Below are 13728 nucleotides of genomic sequence, written 5' to 3' on the forward strand. Positions count from 1 at the left end.
CTCCCGCCCCTGATTCCTTGCAATCCCTAGCCATGTGGTCAGCTTTTCCGCATTTGTAGCACTTTGGACGATCAGGGCAGTCTCGAGAGTAATGCCCACCCTTTCCGCACCGATAGCACCTGTCTGTCCCAATCCTGCATTCCCCCGGGTGCACTCGCCCACACGTCTTACACGCATCCTTGTTCCCAACCTTGGCCTTCCTCTCATCAGTTGTTGTCACCATCTCGCCAGACCGCTTAGCAGAGGTAGCCCATTTCTTCTCCTTCTTTTCCCCCACCACCACATCGTCCTCAGCCAGGTCAGCATAAACCACTTCTGCAAGTTCAACAGCAGAGTCAAAAGTAGCAGGTTTATTTGCCCTAACCAACATGCGGACTTTTTGTGGCAATCCCCTCACATAACATTTGATTCTTTTGACCTCAGTGTCAACCATATCAGGCACCAACCTAGATAGTCGGTTGAATTCAGTAGTATACTCACGATGCGTCATCATACCGGCCTTTAAATTCAAGAACTTCATCTCCGTCCTTTCAACCTCGGCATCTGCGCAGAACTTTTTCATCACCAACTCCTTCAGATCGTCCCATCTCAACGCCTTGATCTCATCCCTAGTCTTTCTCTGCTCCACACCTTCCCACCAATACATAGCTTCTTCCTCAAATGACTGGGTAGCATAACCCACAGCTTGGTCGGGACGGCATTCGCTAATGCGGATAACCTTGTCCATTGTGGCTATCCATTGGAGAGTAGCGATTGTGTCTCCCAAACCAGTCAGCTTTGGCGGGTCGCATCCTTTGAAGGACTTATAGTTGCACCCACCTTGGCCTCTTCTCCTGTCATCGACTTTCACAGACTTATCCTCACTCGAGGCCCCTCTTTCTCCTTCCCCATCCTTCCTACCGTCACCACCCGCCCCTTCAGCAGTTCGTTCACGGCTTCCAGCAGATCCTTCGGGATTCAGGTTCTTCACAGCAGCAACTACAGCTTGAACAATGGCTGCCTGAACTGCAGGGCTAAGTTGAACTTCTTCGTTGTTGTTCTGGTCTCCTCCAGCGGCGCTTCCTTCATCTTCGGTGTGGGAAGCTTCTTCTACCGAGGGTTGCCGGACAAGACGAGGCCTGCCACGACGTCCAGTGCGACCCCCAGTTCCCACAACTTCTCCAGCTCCAGCCATCAGTATTCTTAAAGGGACAACACAAACATCATCACTCAAGGAACTATTTAGTACAAGGATAGCAAGGCTAACAGGTAATAACAGTGGCCAGCTGTGACTAGCTGATCACATTGCTTTCCGTGTCCTATACACTTCCCTTTATGAGTCTCTTTGTGCTGGTTCTACTTAAGCAGTTAGTCACATCAAACAATCAATTACTTCTATCCTTATCGTTCACATATCTTTCCTTTCTCATTAACATATATCATTGAATCATGCACTTTACCTTTACTGATCTTGCTTGAGCGACACATGGCATTCTTGAACTGCATCTTCTTTCCTTTCTTACTTAAATCCCATTCTCTGTTCGAGTCTAAGCATGTAGGATGCTTAAATCTCTCGAACTTATGCTCTGATACCAACTTGTAAGGCCCCGAACCCGGTGGCCCTAATTTAGCGTCGGATTTACTCATAAACACAGTTCTTCAAATCAGAGTTTATTAAAACTTTTCGCGGAATATAAAACATCAATCATTTGTTACAAAACATTAAATCTTTTCTTTGATACCATAACACAAAACTTTATATTTAAAACATTTTTACTTCTTTCTTCGGATGCCAGCCGTTCAATCCATGCCGTATGTCATCCTCATGCTAACTCTATAATCAGCTCACCTGCGTGCATACTAAAAGTCAGCTACGCTGAGTGAGTTCTAGTTAATCGAACGCCATACAATACATACACATACATACATATCCGTAGATACATATCCATACTTCACTAGTTACCCTTCTGTTCTACATACATACTTGCTACCATACATACATACATATCTACAATCACTAACCTCAGTCTACCGAGAGTACGTTCATAGTTCACCGTCTATACCTGTACTCAAGGTCGTGAACACGTACAAGGTTCGCAGTCCTTACCTATGTTCACCATTTATGGTACGTACAAGGATCGCGGTCCTTCCCTATACCATAGTACATCCACAACACGTACAAGGTTCGCAGTCCTTCCCTATGTTGCAACCTAATTCATAGCACGTACGAGGTTCGCAGTCCTCCTCTATGCTACAAAATCAGCACGTATAAGGTTCACAGCCCTTTCCTATGCTGACATACATCCACAACACGTACAAGGTTCGCAGTCCTTCCCTATGTTGCAACCTAATTCATAGCACGTACGAGGTTCGCAGTCCTCCCCTATGCTACAAATACAGCACGTATAAGGTTCACAGCCCTTTCCTATGCTGACATACATCCACAACACGTACAAGGTTCGCAGTCCTTCCCTATGTTGCAACCTAATTCATAGCACGTACGAGGTTCGCAGTCCTCCCCTATGCTACAAAATCAGCACGTATAAGGTTCACAGCCCTTTCCTATGCTGACATACATCCACAACACGTACAAGGTTCGCAGTCCTTCCCTATGTTGCAACCTAATTCATAGCACGTACGAGGTTCGCAGTCCTCCCCTATGCTACTAATACAGTACGTATAAGGTTCACAGCCCTTTCCTATGCTGACATACATCCACAACACGTACAAGGTTCGCAGTCCTTCCCTATGTTGCAACCTAATTCATAGCACGTACGAGGTTCGCAGTCCTCCCCTATGCTACAAAATCAGCACGTATAAGGTTCACAGCCCTTTCCTATGCTGACATACATCCACAACACGTACAAGGTTCGCAGTCCTTCCCTATGTTGCAACCTAATTCATAGCACGTACGAGGTTCGCAGTCCTCCCCTATGCTACAAATACAGCACGTATAAGGTTCACAGCCCTTTCCTATGCTGACATACATCCACAACACGTACAAGGTTCGCAGTCCTTCCCTATGTTGCAACCTAATTCATAGCGCGTACGAGGTTCGCAGTCCTCCCCTATGCAGCAAATACAGCACGTATAAGGCTCACAGTCCTTTCCTATGCTGACATACATCCACAACACGTACAAGGTTCACAGTCCTTCCCTATGTTGCAACCTAATTCATAGCACGTACGAGGTTCGCAGTCCTCCCCTATGCTACAAATACAGCACGTATAAGGTTCACAGTCCTTTCCTATGCTGACGCCTATCTACATTACGTATATGGTTCGCAGTCCTTATCTACGTTTACATATATCATCTACTTCACGTATAAGGCTCGCAGTCCTTAACTACGCCATTACCAACCGAGTCTATCTCCGACAGAAGCTAGAGGGATTTGCCATCCTAACTTACTATGTCGAACGTAGAACTCACATGCCATTCGTGTACCTATATACACATACTTACATTATAACATAAGAACACTCTAGGCATTCTTTACCTCATTCATTTAACAACCATACCCCTTGTCGTTACGTGCAATATCCGAAGATCGTTCACGCCCCGACAAGTATTCATTTGAAATATTCATACATCCTCGATATATAATATTCGTACCTTTATTTTTAACCTGACAGTACGCGCAATATCCGAAGATCGTTCGCGTACCGACAAACAATCATTCATATCTATCACACATATCACATATGACATACACTTATCACTTAGGATAAATGTATTAACAACACATCGAGTATGCACACAGCCCCGAAAACATAACAAGGAATGGGGCTAGAAACTCACCTGAACTCTGCTTCTTTCTTCTGATAGCTGTAAATCCCTTCTTTATCTGAGCTGGGCTGACTGTACAAGTTACACGTATCAATACTCGTCTGATCTAATCTGGCGGCCTAGTATTAGCTTACTTTAACTTATCGCTTGATAATTTATTTTCTAATCAAACTTGGCTTTAGGCGAAGTTAACCCTCGGGCGAACTTGGCTTCAGGCGAAGTTAAACCTCAGGCGAACTTAGCTTTAGGCGAAGTTAAACCTCAGGCGAACTTAGCTTTAGGCGAAGTTAAACCTCAGGCGAACTTAGCTTTAGGCGAAGTTAAACCTCAGGCGAACTTATCATCAGGCGAACTTAAACCTCAGGCGAACTTGTCATCAGGCGAACTTAAACCTCAGGCGAACTTGTCATCAGGCGAACTTAGCTTGCAGGCGAAGTTCATCAGGCGAACTTAGCTTGCAGGCGAAGTTCATCGCTTGAAGGCGAAGTTGCCCAGATGAAGGCGAAGTTGCCCAGATGTCCGCTGTTTCGGTTTCTGATCAACATTTCGGGCGATTTTAACACCCTTGTTAAGGTTCAATACCACCCACTACACTTCCCGACCATTTTTGGGTCGTTTATACACTAAAAGCTCGGATCTTTAAACTTCCAAGATCAAGAATCATACCTTTTGAGCTTGTTTGGATCTCGTTTATCTTGGTATCACCACTAATCTCTCTCTTACCCGGACCTCGCACGATCCTTCCTTCTTTCTCGGCCCGGCCGGCGGCGGTTTTTGAGTGTGCTTGGTGTGTGTGTTAGGGAGTTTGGTGAAAAATGAAAGATATTTTGGGTTTAGGGGATATTTATATCCCTGAAATCCCATGGACCTAAGGCCCATTCTCATTTAACCCATTTTTATTAATCCAAGTCCATAACCCACATCCATCACCCGACACTTGCCCGACCCATACCAACTCCTATTCTTTTATTTATTTCCTGATAACTCGAGTAAACTTTCCCTCTATTATTAAGTAATATAATTAATATTATCTTGAAATTTCGGGATGTTACACAAATTGATCGAGTTCAAGATCGTATGCCGAAGTTTGTGATTCAAGAAGCTTTGCCGTTTAGCCACTTCGACAACCCTCGCTTAACCGCCATGATTCGAGATACGCTTCAACCACAATACACTCACGTAAGTCGTCATACTCTTAAACGTTATTGTTTAAAATTGTGGAAGAGGGCCAAAGAGGTACTAATTGCATATTTTGAAAATATAAATACGGGAATAAACTTAACTAGTGATGTTTGGTCGGCTCCACATGGTCTACCCGAATCTTATCTTTGTGTCACCGCTCATTGGGTAGACCCGTCATCGTGGGAAATGATGAAACGCACCATTGCTTTCGAACTCTTTGAGTATCCACATACGGGAGATAATTTGTTTGAAATTTTAGATTATGTTATAAAAACTTATAAACTAGAAAATAAAACGCACCATTGCTTTCCCACTGATGAGTATTCCTCATCAGTGGCAGTCTTCAGTATTTGTGATCAGTGGCAACCTTCAGTAGTTGTCATCAGTGGCAACCTTCAGTTGTTATCATCAGTGGCAACCTTCAGTAGTTGTCAACTTGTCATCAGTGGCAACCTTCAGTAGTTGTCTTCAGTGGCAACCTTCAGTAGTTGTCTTTAGTGGCAAACATCTTCAGTAGTTGTCTTTTCTTCATCAGTTAATTGTTTATTTTTATGTTAATTGTTTTTTTTTATTTTTCATGTTATACAAATACGAATCGTAGTTTAGAATCCAAATCGCAAACGAAAAACGAAAAAAAAAAAAATTTTTACACTGTAACCGGTTGGAACCGGTTACGGTACAGGAACCGGGTTAGGAACCGGTAAGAACAGGTTAGATAGGTTAGGGGTCCGAGGGTGGGAGAACCGGTTCGGTTCCCTAACCGGTTCGAGCCTGGAACCGGTTTAAAAGGGGGTTTTGAATATAGGAACCGGTTAGGAACCGGTTCCGGTTCCTAGTCCCAAACCGTTTTGAACATGCCTAGTTGTGTATGTGTGTGTGGGGTGTATGTGTTGGGGTTTGGGGGGTGGGGTGGTGTTACGGACTGAAACCATTGCAATGTATGAGACTTGTCCCATATCGGTTGTATGGGTAACTGATGTGGGGTTTATATATATATCACACACACACAACATATATATATATATATATATATATATACAAATACATATATATATATACACACACACAACACATATACATACATATATATCACACACAATATATATACATATACATATACATATATATATACAATAGTAATATAATAATAATATATAATATAATAATAATCTTCATCTCTTCCAGGCGATAAAAGAACCCCGCCCCCGTCCCAATTCGTCCACATATCGCCTAGGAGGCGGTGTTCTCGCCCCTTCACGCCCACAATTCGCCCGAGCCCACGCCCACTACACATAGCCTAAGGCTCACCTAAAAATTCTGGGTAGGAAAAGTAGATCAAGACAATAATATGGACAACTAAATTTTGTTGATCCATGGTTGGATTAGCTTAAGGAGCTCAACGATAGAGGTACGTGATAGGTGTTATAATATGAACAGCTAAATTTTGCCATTTGTAGCATTCAATGTCAGAACATTAATTAAACAAACACATGCAGCCACACTGAAAAATAACCTATAATAATTGTGAACAACTAACCCGACGGTGTTATTTTGTGGAAAAAGAACAACATATTCCAATTCTTCATTTTTCACCTTTTGAACCAAAAGATTGCCTAGTTAGCATTGCATTTCATTAAACATTAGCACAAAGTAACTAATCTTATTAAACATTAAGGCTTAAGATCACCCGTTGATCCATGGTTGGATTAATTTAAACAGCTCGGTGACAGAGGAACCACCGTCCTCCATCGCAGCCTTTGCCCTTCTACTCATCTCTAAAACCCGTTCTCTCACCGCTTTCCCTTCCTCACCAACCATCAACTCCCTCACTATCTCCTCCACTGCCTCCACTGTTACAAAATCATCCACGGACGTTTTCACCGCTAGTGCCACCTTTAATTCTTGAACCAAATACACCTTGTTCAACTTCTGCTCTGCATATAACGGCCATGCCACCATAGGCACCCCAGCAACCATAGACTCTAGAATAGAGTTCCACCCACAATGACTCACGAACCCACCCACTGACCCATGACTCAGTATAGCAGGTTGTGGGGCCCAGTTCCTCACAACCAATCCCTTATCCCTAGTACGGGCTAAAAACCCTTCAGGAAGAAACTCTTCAACACCCACTTGTTCACCACGTGGATCCGCCCCGTCCGGTGACGGGTCTCGCACCACCCACAAAAATCTTTGCTCACTTTTTTCCAACCCAATAGCTATCTCCTTCAACTGTTTCATTTCAAACACACCCAAACTCCCAAAACATAAAAACACCACACTTTTAATCGGCTGAGAGTCGAGCCATTTTAAACACTCGTTTTCAGCTTGATCTTCTCCACCGGCAATCAAAGGCCCAACTAGGTAAACAGGCGGAGTCGTACCACCGTCCAGGATGCATTTACCACTCCGGAGGGTGTCAAGAGCTCTTTCTTCAAACCCGGTAAACACGTTTAAAATGATGCCAGAAGACCTGGCAAGGTCAATAGAAATGTCAACAAACATGTTTTTTTCTGGTAATAATACAATTGGTGTGTCGGAAACATGGAAGGGTGGGAGTCCAGGAATATGAAAGTAATCGTTTGAATCCTTAGTGTTGTGCATGTTGGGCATGTTTAAAAACACACATAATAATGAGGCACCGCCAGTGAAGAAGTAGTAAGTGGGAATATGAAGGCTAGTAGACACTTTGAGAGCAGCATTAGTAAAGAAGTCAAGTACGACACCTTTGATGGTGGACTTGGCTGAGATGGTTACGAGGGTGTCATGCATTATTGGGTTGTAAAGCTCGGGTATCCCGAAAGCACGGTCGAAATGGTCTTTAGAGAAGTCCGGTGGAACGACGTCCTCCGGGAAGCGGTGGAACGTGATGGAAGGGGTGGTGGCGGAGACGGTGTCGATGTATTTATTGGTATGGTTATGAGTGGGAATGATGAGGATGATGATATTGAGTGAAGGCTGGTGTTTGTTGATAAGTTTGCCAAACTCCACCATGGAAACCAAGTGGCCGATGGTTGGATCAGGATACAAGACCACTGTAGAAGACTCCATTATCTTTTTTTGTTTAGTATTGTTTAAGACGGATGGTCACATTTTAAAGAGTTTTAAGAGACGTGCATTTGAAGGAGTACCGGTGAAACGAGTGGTGTAAAGAGGTTTGTTTGTATGTATCGTGTTTTTTTTTTCAAAAAAAAGCACACACAGAAATACATACAAGCTACAACCATGTTCTTGTTGAGTAGAGTATATAGCACTATAGCAGTTGCATTATATATGTTATTTAATTTCTTCACCTAACTAAAGTATTATAAGTCTCATAATATGGTGTTTTAGGTAAATGTTGTAAAAGTAGGTCTACAATGCTGAGTACTCCTTGATCTCGAGGCTCGAGTATTTGTTATAAGGTGTGGTGCCGATACGAGTTTCTTTAATTTCGTCTAGTTATTAAGAATCGATCGTATATGTGGTCAATTTTTGCTAGAAACATATCTAGTCGGTCAACTTAGACTGATTTTGACTTAAAACATAATACATAATTCGTATTTCATAATAATAAAGAACGAATATCATTTTTTTAATTGATGATTAGCAACTTTTATAATAATTTAGTATTTAAAAATATATTTCTTTTATTTATATTGATATTAAATTGTTTTGTTATAAATATTAGTAAACATATGATATTTGAATATTATCCAAAAATTAATCTAACTATCTATATAATTGTCTACCATAAAATTCTAGGTGTCGCTCTCAGGTTGCCCCCCCCCCCCCCCCCATTCTTTAAAGCCACTAGATTGTTTGATTTATAAATGGAGACTTTTCATGCATTTGACCCGAATTCACGGGTATGAGTTTCACCAAACCCGAATAGTCTTTAAATGGGTTATAACATCTCATTAATTTTGTAAAACTATTTCATAAGCAAACAATAATTTTCACGGGTCATGTGTCTCACCAAACCCGGATAACCCTTAAACGGGTTATAACATCTCATTTATTTGTGAAATAACCCCTTAGTTATCAAATAATAATTTTCACGGGTTATGTGTCTTACCAAACTCTAACGGCCCTCAAATAGGTTATAAGATCTCATTTATTAATAAACACTTTCTTTAGCAAACCCTAATTTAATTTATTTGTTTTACATGTTCTTCGTTGCTAGTCTATCATCTCCACCGTCGGTTAACTTCCAATACTACCCACCATCGTCAACTACATCAACGCCTCTTTTTTTATTAGACAAATATTTGTGTTCATGTTTGTGCATTTAAAAAAATCAACATGCTCGTGTTCATTTATGTTTGTTCGTTAAAAATCTAAAAAATCTAAACATCTCAACTGATAAACCTAAACGTTGAAAAATATAATAACAAGCTAATATATATATATATATATATATATATATATATATATATGTATATTAAATTAAAACAAAACTACGTTAAAAATAAAATAATCATCATAAAATAGCAAAACGATTAAAAACAAAACTTTAAATAAACTCCCGTAACACAGGAGGATCAAACTAGTTTTCTTTATATTTATCATGAGTGAGTACTCTCCAAATACTCCGAGTACACCCAACTTCCCCCAATCGTTTAGCGACTTTTACAACCTTGGTTTAGTAATATAATAAATCTGATTTCACTTAAAAATGAAAAACTTATAAGTCAGTTTTCATCAATTCATAAATCTAATTATTGACAGTTAGGGATCTGTGATGGAAATTAAATGTATAACAAATGGTTTTATGAATAGATAAAACATGACAACATAAAGTAAAATAACATATGAAGAACTCAAGTGAAATTCAACACAGGTATTATTGGATGGGTGTTCAAATATGTGATTAGTTTTAAAAAACTTTCGGGTATCGTACTAGCTTATATTGACCTCGGCTACTTTGAACTATATATTTATATACACAAACCATATACTTGAAACAATTCAGTTTTTTATATACATAATTTTTTTACAAAAATTAGAATAGTAAGAATGAAAATGTACCTATACCAGTACAAACCCGATCTTCAAAAAGATATCGCTTCAAAAAGTGGCTTCGTTTTTTGAAAGGTGGGGGGTGGGGGAACCACTTTCAATAAATCAGAACTTATACAAGATTGTCCATATAAGACTTTTAAAAATGAATAACCTCTTAATTTTTTTTGAAAATGAATGGAAGGTATGCATGTATGATTGCTTTAATTAAGTCAATTTATAGTCGTTTATTATTGTTATTATTATCATCATCATCTAACTATATCTATATAATTGTCCACCACAAAATCTTACGTGTCGCTTCTCACCCCGTTTAAAATTACTAGATTGCTTGATTTCAAAATTGATGGTTCTCATTCAATCCTAAAATTTCGTGGGTATCCATGGGTTTGAATCGGGTCAGTTAAACAAAACGGGTTTTGTTTTCTCTCTCTTCACATTCTTCATGCTCTTCCCACACTCAAACCCTAATAAATCACCATCCTCTCCTGATGACTCTCCTTCATTTGTCCTCTCTATCTTAATCATCAAGATTTCCATCGTCTCCGTAAATGGTCTAAAAAAATCCAGTTTAATATGTCTTTTGATTTTAAATTAGGTCTACGAATCTGCCAATTGTTTGAAAGACATCATTAATTATGCTCAATAGTGATTATTAATTGATGTTAATATGGGCAGTTAACACTAGCAATATCGTATGCCGACCAGATCCTGAACTGATAGTGAGCAGAAACTTAATTAATCTGCAATTTTGAGCGAGTGGTTACATACCGCACAAAAAGACAAACATATGCAGCTTCTGAGGTTTGTTTATTGGGCCCTGGCTTTCGATTTAGGTATTGTTTTCTTGGTCTTTATAATTTTGTATTTTTTGGTGCTTGAAATTGTGCCTTAGTTGTTTGTGTTGTCTTTAGTTTCTTAATTTTTGGTTTGGTAATAGTGATTTGTTGCATTATTGATCCTTTTATATATAATACAAACCGAACTATATTTGGATAATGGGTAAGCGTGCAACAAGCTGCGCTGCTATCCCCTTTTGAATCGCAAAGCCTATTCTACTAATATAAATCCTTGGTTCCTCGGGCTCTGCGAGTCACTGTGGACCACCTTCTGCACCCGCTTCAAGAAGCGAACCGCCTCAGGAGCTAGGGATCCAAAAGTGTCGAAGGCAAATGGAATGAACACGTGCTGATTCTCATGCACATAGATACCTTTTTATGCATTCAATTTACAGGTAAGATTCATTTACAAATTGGCAAAAACTAAAACAAAATTCTATTTAAAAAAGAAAAGCAATCAATTGAGATGGATAGGAGGAGTTGGGCATATTCATATAAATGGAACTGATTATTAGCTTAATCAAGCACAGTAGCACACACCTACAGAACACACCATCAATGACAGAAGGTATCAAAATATATATCTTTTAGGACGAACTTAGAATTCATCTCCAAAATTCATTATAATTAGCAAGAAACTAACTTTTCATCCAACGACAATATTATTTTTTATAATGCATAGATTTAATCTCGAACTACACTTAGTTCATCAAAGTATAGACGGAAAGATTGTCGTTGTTGGAATCTTATACAAAATTATTTTTAATGACTTATTTTAATTTTATTAAATTCACTTGTTTAGCATCTATATGTGGTTGATACATATTAAATAGGATTATTTAATGTATTCTAACGTTTTCGGTTCATTCATTGCAAAATTAGATACATGATTTCAGCATCATGTTATTACCTTGCATAGTTTAACTTAAATCAACTTCATTCGCATTAAGATTATCTATACAATTACACGTCTCTTATTTATCCATTAGTTAACATTAGTTTAATTCACAATCAATCAAATCTTAATGTTTCATTTTTCACAATCAAAAGAAATGTGTAATATTAATCACACATTTCTTATGAATATGATATGCTATTTACCCTAGCAATTTAGATTAACTAGGTTTTTGAATGAATTTGTCGCCTCTACGTGCGTTGTGTATGTTAATAATAATAATAAATGGGGTTACAACACCATTATATCCCTAAAATAAAAATCGTCTCTCTGTTGACGTGACGCCACGTGTCAAAAATCGTCTTCATTTTGTAACTCTCCACTACACATGGCCTTTATGGAAACTCAAAATGCAAAATTGAACCCAAAATAGATATTCTTAGTCGCAATTTTTTCTTTAACGACAAATATTACATCTATTTTACATAAATAATGAGATCCTCCATTTACGAGTCGTGTGACTCTACAAGTTGAATGATAACATGGTTGTAAATTGTAATTGTAGTTAAAATATATTTCATAAAGCGGGTAATTTGTTTAATAAATATTTCAACTTATGAAATAAAAAAACTAGCCAAGAGCAAAAACTTACCATTTTATGAAATTAATACGCCTTAAACTGAAAGGGTTACTCAACATAACGATGAGCGAGCGAGCGAGCATAAAATATAATATAAAAAATCAAACATGATTAACCGATGAAATAGATTCACCCGCTGGTCCATGGTTCTGTCAGTTTAAAGAGCTCAACCAGAGATGAGTACTCCACCGCAACCTTCGCTCTTCTACTCATCTCTAAAGCCCGTTCTCTCACCACTTTTCCTTCCTCACCCACAATTAACTCCCTCAACTTCTCCTCCACCGCCTCTGCCGTCACAAAATCATCTGTCGACATTTTCACCGCCACTGCCACCTTCAATTCTTGAACCAAATACACCCTATTCAGCTTTTGTTCCGAATACAATGGCCATGCCACCATTGGCACCCCAACAACTATCGACTCTAGATTCGAGTTCCACTCACAATGACTTACAAATCCACCCACCGACCCATGACTCAGTATCACCTGCTGTGGTGCCCAGTTTCTCACCACCAGTTCCTTCTCCCTTGTTCGGGTTAAAAACCCTTTAGTTAGAAAACCTTCAACACCCACTTGTTTTAGTTTACCACCCGAATACGACCCGTCTGGTGGTGGATCCCGCACCACCCACAGAAACCTTTGCTCGCTTCTCTCCAACCCAATAGCTATCTCCTTCAACTGGTTTTTATCAAACACACCCCTACTCCCAAAACATAAAAACACCACACTTTTACCAGGTTGAGAGTTGAGCCATTTTAAACACTCGTTTTCAGTAGAACCTACTTGATCTTCTCCACCATTAATCAGAGGCCCGACTAGATAAACAGGCGGAATACACTTACCACCCCGAAGCGCATCAAGAGCACGTTGCTCAAACTCTGTGAATGTGTTCAAAATGGTGTTTGAAGAGTTTGCCATGTTAATGGAAGTGTTCAAGAATCGTTTGGTTGGGATTCTTTTTTCTACTAATATAATCGGTGGCAGATCAGATACATGGAAGGCGGGAGTCCAGGAAATTCAAAGCAATCATTCGAGTCTTCTTCGGTATTGTGGATGGTGGGAAAATTTAAAAACACACATAACAGTGAGGCACCACCAGTGAAGAAGTAGTAAACGGGAATATGAAGGTTTGTAGACACTTTGAAAGCAGCATTAGTAAAGAAGTCAAGAATGACACCTTTGATGGCCGATTTAGCCGAGATGGTTACGAGGGTGTCATGCATTCTTGGGTTGTAAAGCCCTAGGATCCCAAAAGCCCAGTCTAAGTGTTCTTTAGAAAAGTCCGGTGGCACAACGTCTGCAAGGAGGCGGTGGAACGTGATGGAAGGATTGGTGGCGGAGACGGTGTCGATGTATTTATTGGTTTGGTTATGAGTGGTAATGATGAGCCAATAAATCAAAAACCA

The 13728-nt window shown here is 39.7% G+C and overlaps 2 pseudogenes; both read right to left on the minus strand.

Moving 5' to 3' along the window:
* Positions 1–6579: 6579 nt before the first annotated feature.
* On the minus strand, positions 6580–8048 carry LOC143550051 (UDP-glycosyltransferase 88B1 pseudogene; annotated as a pseudogene).
* A 4403-nt stretch (positions 8049–12451) lies between these two features.
* Positions 12452–13240, minus strand: LOC143550044 (UDP-glycosyltransferase 88B1 pseudogene; annotated as a pseudogene).
* Positions 13241–13728: the final 488 nt, after the last annotated feature.

The sequence above is a fragment of the Bidens hawaiensis genome, unplaced genomic scaffold, assembly GCF_021521415.1.
Source record: "Bidens hawaiensis isolate Kalapana, Puna unplaced genomic scaffold, B.hawaiensis_p1.1 tig00015918_1, whole genome shotgun sequence".
Lineage (NCBI taxonomy): Eukaryota > Viridiplantae > Streptophyta > Magnoliopsida > Asterales > Asteraceae > Bidens > Bidens hawaiensis.